Below are 7,459 nucleotides of genomic sequence, written 5' to 3' on the forward strand. Positions count from 1 at the left end.
ACAAAAATTGAAAAGAATGCATCAAAAGAGAAAATCAAGCGAGGAAATAATAAAAAATGAATGCAATCATTCACATCGAACCTTAATGGTGTATGTACCAACCTTCGGCGGGCCGGATTAAAAAGACCAAAGGGCCGGATCCGGCCTGCTTTAGCTTTTTGCGTTATTACAATTTAAAGGAACATTTTATGTTTTGTAATATTATAGGTACTTCTTTAGGATTTGGGGCATGAATGAATGAATCTATTTTGTTGTTTTGCCCAAGGCAAACCATCCTAGGTGATTAGGGACAGAGTCATGATCAACTCCTTGTGAAGAATATCAGAGCTCATTCCTTGCAATCATTGGCTATTTAAGTTGATCCCATTTCAAAGGGATCTATTTAGCAAGGAGGATCCATTCATGATAAGAAACTATCACATTGATGAAAGATTAAGTGTAAGTATGTCTATTCTTAAACCTTGAGATGCAATTAATTGAACGTATCAGTGCAGGCACAGTGGATTAAAAGAAAGGCTGTTTATTTTAAGCAACACACACAACTCACAACAGTGCTTACCAAAAATAAGTCAGTGTGGTCTTGCCATGTATGATATTTGCTGTTTGAAACTGTTAAGTCTCTGGAAATTGGTGAACTATGAGACACATGTTTCGGCCTTTTGGAAATGTAATGACTAAGGCCCCTTTCAGTCAGAAGACCAAAGCAGTGTCTGATTATATTGGAGTTTATTTTAGTATATTGACCTTGTCATTTCATATTAAGGCAGCTGAATATCTATCTCCATCTCTCTTGATGACACCCATCCGATGCTATTTTGAACTGTAGTCCTTGTATTTGAGAACTTTCAGCTTTAGCCATCGGCGCTGACAGACAAACTGAACTTAATTGCAATTGCTGTCTATCCATTTCTCTGCAAAGGTGAATCATCCCAACCTTATTTTAAACTCTGATCTTATTTTTAGTCCACACATTAAAGATAAAACAAAGAGTGGCCAAGGTCTCTCTCTGGCAAACACAGAGAAGCTAATGCTGTTTTATCACAAGCTGCATTGATTATTGTTATGCTCTGCTTTCTGGTCTTGAGCATATTTTAATATTTTGGGGCACATTGCCTGAAGGGAGTAGCTACAAAAGGTGGGTGGCAGGGTGTGTGTGTGTGTGTGTGTGTGTGGGGAGGGGGGGGGGGGGTTCGGGATTTCTCTGCAAAAGTGAGGCACCACAAGCTTTGTGTTGTTTTCCATGCCTTTTTCATAGCAGTCATTTTGAAATGCTTAAACAACAAAAATTGCTGGACTTCACCCCTGTCCCTCCCCCACAAAAAAGCTTTAGAGATGTCATGCATTTTGGTGAGGAGCTGAAGAAAGGTGGAACTACAGCAGACATGTTTATGCCCAGGTCGGTCGCCATTTTCGGACCAAATCATGCTCTAAAAATTAAGACGTATATTGTTCACCACTTCTCTTTCTCAGTCGACATCAGGAAGCAGCTGCCACAAACACACCACTAAAAATGACCAAATCTGGTGTCCTCATGTTAGGTCAATGTCTCCTGTGTTTTGCATGTTTTAGCACGGTTTTCTCTCCAAATCCACTGCACCATTCCTCATTGATTTTGAACCATATCCCCACAGCGTATTTTGACTTTCCCAATATGTCATGATACAGCCCACTCAGGGAAGATGGAAGGTTTAGGTGTGGCACGGCGTCTGGTACGCGTTTGCTGAGCCAAGATTTGGTGAAGTAGAGAGCAGCAGAACGTGCGAAGTCTTTCTTAACCCTTGTGAGGAGGAGAAGATGATCAATTTTGATGGGCAGGGAGCATAGATTCGCATGATAAAACACTGGGAACGGAGGTTGAAATCCACAGTCGGAGCCTGACCAGCATGCCTGTTCACCTCCCCCTTCTCCGCCGGTGGCACCTCCATGCACTCACATTCTCTGAGGTTTTATTAAAATCTCTCTCCCTCTTCTTCACTCTTCTGCACCAGGGATTCCAAAATGACTGAAAGAACTCGTGCAGCTAAACAAGAATGCCACAAAGCTGAATGCAGGTGAAAAAAAAGACAAGCCGCAGTTCTCTTAACAAATCCTAAAAGGCTAAAAGGCGTTGCTTGCAAACCAAAGTGAAAAAGTCCAAAAGGGAACACTTGTCAAGTCTTATTTAGGCAAATCGCCATAATACACGTACTCTATTCAAAACTATCGATTCTGCACCGAGTCAGCCCTGTTACAATTTTTTTATGATGTCCTGCAGGCAAATAACACTGGATAATACGTGCGCCTTGTTTTGTTGGATCTAGCTACAGCGTTTGATGTGGTGTCTTGTTTGCTGCACCAAGTGGGCATTAGTGGTAACATCTCTCAAGTGGTTTAGATGCTATTTGGACAGGACTTTTCGCGTTAGCCAAGGTTTGCTTTAAATCCCGCTCTCCGCCCTTCTGTCGTATGGTGTTCTGCAGGGTTTTCAGTGTATTTGCTGCCCTTGGGTTCCATCCTAAGAAAAACTCCCCTCGTCTGCCGCTGTGACGGTGCGAGACAAGCAATTAAGTAACAAAGACAGTTAATAAACTGTCGAGCTCGGCTTCATTGCGTTCTTAACAGTTGAATTTAATGCTCAATATTAATATTCCCATTCACACGCAAACGCTTCCATGTTTTGGGGATGTCATAGGGCGCATGCGCCTCTCGCACATACATATTTCACCCATAAACGTGAGATGTGTATGTGATGTGACTCCACTCTGGAAATACTCGTTCATTATTTCTTGGCATTATTATTATTTTTCCTCGTTATTGAGACATTCATATGCTTTACATCCCGCCATGATAGCTTTGTCATAGACCAGAATGCGAGCAGGCACTGCCTGCGGCAGCCACTAGCAATGCAGATTTCTTTGATCTCAGCATGTGACCAAAATAAAAATCTTTATTCCACCTTGAACAGCTGAGTCACAGATGTTCATTTCCATCACCAATCCAGCCTCTATCAGAGGCCACTCTGGAGGGATAGACCCGGTTTCCCTCCAGAAAATACACAACAAACCATGTATATTTTTCCTTCTAAGCACCACAGGTGTACCTTCAGGCACACTTTCATGGTCCTACACACTTGTTACTAGTTCGCCATCCGCAATATTTCCATGACTTTTCGAAAACTTTCGAGAAGATATTTTTCACAAATACATTTTCAATTTAAATTCCTTTTTCATTCATTCATTTTCCGAACCGCTTTTATCCTCACTAGGGTCGCGGGGGGTGCTGGAGCCTATCCCAGCTGTCCTCGGGCAGTAGGCGGGGGACACCCTGAACTGGTTGCCAGACAATCGCAGTACCTTTTTCATGACTGAATGAATTTTTTCAGTTACAAATGGGCCATAGGGGAAATAAGAGGGGAACCACTCCAGCTTTTCCTCCGCTAAATGAACTCAATCCACCACACGACTGCATCTACCCCCACGTCCACATGCACATAGTAGCTGTAACCAATGTTTTTCACTACCTATATTATTGTTTGCATGTTTTAACAATAAATGAACATCTTTACTTGGCTTTGTACTATGCTTTCTGGCTGTGTCCAAAGCTGAAGCACATGCTATTTTATCTAATCCAGCTGAACAGTATCCAATCGGAGTGATGAAGTCGAAGTATTTTCAGACAGATCTGAGTTACACCAAAGTCTATTTACAGCAAGAGCAACTGTATCTTGCTGGCAACGACCTCTATAAATGAAGGGAAACAAGGAGAACATTGAAACTGAATGTGTAAAAATCCATGTTAGTATGAATTCAAATCTGAAAAAAATCAGTCTCAATCATCATCAATTGTACAGATACTCTAATTGATTGGATCCTAACTGCATGTTGTGCAATATTACTCGACATTGAAAATACGGACCGAGAAAATCTCATGACATAAATAGGATGACACTCTCCAGTCAGATTCACTTCATCATCTTGTCGGCCTCCTCCTTTGTCAATGACATCGGTATCTTTTCTGCAGATGAACTATAAATCTTGCTCAAGGCTGCTCCAGCACTCTTTCAGCGACTTGTACCATCTCCTGTCTGAAGGAGCAGTCACTCCCCCTGGTGTGACGGAGGAGTTTGAGGTGCAGGCAGGACGGTGGGTAAAGTCATTCGCCAGTGATGTGTCCGTCAGTCCTTCATCATTTCAGGCCTGCCCAGTCTGTCACTTGTCCGTCCGTCACTCCATCGTTCTATTAACCGCACTTCCAAAATTGGTTGCTTAATTTCACACTAACCCCCTCCTTCAATTCTGCTGCTGTAGATTGCAAATTTCCTCAGTGTGGCCAAATAGAGGTTTTCTTATCTTATCTTAATCGAGTAATTTTTCTAGGGATGTAACGAAAAATAGGTTAAACCAGAAAATCATTTTTCAACATAAAAGATGTGAGTATATTGAATCGAATCCTTCCACTTTGAAATATATCGAGGTATGAATTGAATGTTTTATTGGAGATTTCTATCGAGGAAGGAAATGCACGTTTACAGTGTTGAAAAAATATAAAGAAAATGACAACAAAGAAGTCATTGCTCTGCACCGTACCAGATCGAATCAAATCATAATCCCACCGAATCAAAGTGAATCCATTTTCAACACTGCGAATCCTTGAATGGGCTTGACTTCCAGTTACAACCTGTTCAGAGGAATATAAACAAGACAGCATTAACCGACATGGGGGAGACAGAATGAGATGCCAGGCAGGTCGCTGTTAAAACCCTTATGCCCTTCGAAAAAAGCTGATACCGAACCTACGCGTTTTACAATTTTGTAAATGATGTATGTTGTGTTATACAAACATTCTTATTTTTTTTTTTTCAAACACTCAAAATGTTCAGCGGGATCTGTGCTATCCATACATATATAGCTTATATTAATTCCTTGGGATTTTTTGCCCTTTATGGACAATAAAGCAGTTCTGTGCTATGACACTTCAAAGAAATATTGCATTCTTTGTAAACGGTGGACTATGAGGGTTTTAAGAACCCCGATATCTTAGATGTGAAAGGAAAACAGTCAGGAGGAGGAGGAAAAAAACCCGATATACTCCAACCATTCTCATTAATGGGAGGATGGTTTGAGCCAGAGGAAAACAAACAAACAAAGAAAAAAAGCACATGCAGCGTACATTCAAAAACACAGTACAATAATTCTCACGACTTAAAATGTAATGAACTGGGTGGTGGATGGAGGGGAGGAATGTGGGGGTGGGGGGGGGGAGCATCACAATCTGCGAAAAGTGCTGCACACATTCGGTGTGCTCAGTCATCATTCCGATGATGTCATTTGCTCCGAGTGTAATTGATAAGGAAAACAAAAGCAAGAAATTGAAATTTTGGAAACTGGCTCTCGACAAAAAACGTTTTTTGATTCCCATCACTAGTCACCTTGGCCACATATGTGGTTTCTCCACACAAGAGTGTGAATGTGCACATAGGTAAATATTCATTGTAAGCACTTTCAGTATGTGACAAAGAAAAAAACGGCATATTAATCGGATGCATTTTTATTTTTATAAAAACTGGCATAAACTATAAAAATATAATAACAGTTGTCCTACTACCATTACCATGTACAGGTACTCATTCATTCATTTTCCGAACTGCTTTATCCTAACTAGGGTCACGGGGGGGGGGGGGGGGGGATGCTGGAGCCTATCGGGCAGTAGGCGATGAGTACACCCTGAACTGGTTGCCAGCCAATCGTAGGGCACACAGAGACCAACAACCATCCGCACTCACACTCACACCTACGGACAATTTTTTGAGTGTTCAATCAGCCTGCCATGCATGTTTTTGGAATGTGGGAGGAAACCGGAGGACCCAGAGAAAACCCATGCAGGCCCGGGGAGAACATGCAAATGCCACACAGGGAGGCCGGATCTGGAATTGAACCGGTACCTCTGCACTGTGAGCTCGACGCGCGAACCACTGGACCACCGGGCCGCCCTGTAAAGGAACTGTAATCCAGAACTCAGTCGTATACTGTTAAAATAAATAACAGTAGATGCTGTGTAAAATTACCACACCACCCACTGCTTTCCTACGGTAATATACTCAAATTCAAGATACAGTAAATTACTGTAGATACATTGGAAAATACTAGCAAATTACTAGTATCCCCGCTGCCAGTAATTTACTCTTATTGAAGAGCAAACCTCTTGACAGTGAATGTATAGAGACATTTTATTCTACATTGATACTGTCTTTCAATTTTGCTGCATCCCCCCCACCCCCATGCCCCAGTTTGAAGCTTTTAAATGTGAAATATTCAACATTTTCTTGTGAGAGAGCATGTACAGGAATGTACACTTCTCACCTTTTTCACCTCTGTTTTCATGCCTGATTTTGGTCAGGAAAATGAAACAGAACCATCTGAATCATCTAAATAAAAGTTCAATCAAGGCAAGTTCAAGGGTGGTCCGGTAGTCGAGTGGTTAGCACGTCGACTTCACAGTGCAGAGGTAACGGGTTCAATTCCAGCTCCAGCCTTCCTGTGTGGAGTTTGCATGTTCCCCCCTCCGGGTCCTCCGGTTTCCTCCCACATTCCAAAAACATGCATGGCAGGCTGATTGAACACTCCAAATTGTCCCTAGGTGTGAGTGTGAGCGCAAATGGTTGTTCGTTTCTGTGTGCCCTGCGATTGGCTGGCAACCGGTTCGGGGTGTTCCCCGCCTACTGCCCGAAGACAGCTGGGTTAGGCTCCAGCACCCCCCCCCCCCCCCCCCCCCCCCCCCCGCGACCCTAGTTAGGATAAAGCGGTTTGGGAAATGGATGGATGGAAGGCAAGTTCAGTGAGTAGTACACTTACTGTATGTGTGTAGGCAAAGCGTCTCGGAAAAGGAACATGTGGGAGGGCTTCACCGTGAATCCCAAAACAGAGGCAAACAAGCAAGAAAAAGCCCCACAAAGCTCTACTCGTGATTCTGAACCTGATTCTGATAAGACGGTTGTTCCAGAACTTTGTAATGACCAAAGAAGCACCCCAAGTCACCCGAGTTAAAGTATCCTGAAGAAAGAACGCCGGTCTCTTTGCAGTGAACACAGCCCTCAACCTGTGTTTGTGCGTTCGCGTGTACAGTATGTTTGCGTGTGTTACCGATGCCAGACATAAGTACTTAGCCATTTATCCTCTGTGAATGAATCCTACCACCGAATATAGTTTCCTCTGCAGCTGCCCAGTTGGTCTTGTCAAAGCCTTTTTTTAGTGGCAGACCTCTCAACACCACAGCACAAATGTTTTCGAGAGCTCTTTATCCTGGAGGGATAGAGTTACATGTGTGCAAGCATGTGTGATTATTCCCAGTGAAGTTGAGAGGAGGTGCTCTCTCTGTCTGTTTGTCTGCATCTCTCTCTCTCTCTCTCTGTCTTTCAAAAACCAGGGAGTCAAATGCTTTATGTTTAACAGTTGTGTGTGACAGCGGGACACACGTTTCCACA

The sequence above is a fragment of the Hippocampus guttulatus genome, chromosome 4, assembly GCF_054856545.1.
Source record: "Hippocampus guttulatus isolate MCC_2025c chromosome 4, RoL_Hgut_1.0, whole genome shotgun sequence".
Classification (NCBI taxonomy): domain Eukaryota; kingdom Metazoa; phylum Chordata; class Actinopteri; order Syngnathiformes; family Syngnathidae; genus Hippocampus; species Hippocampus guttulatus.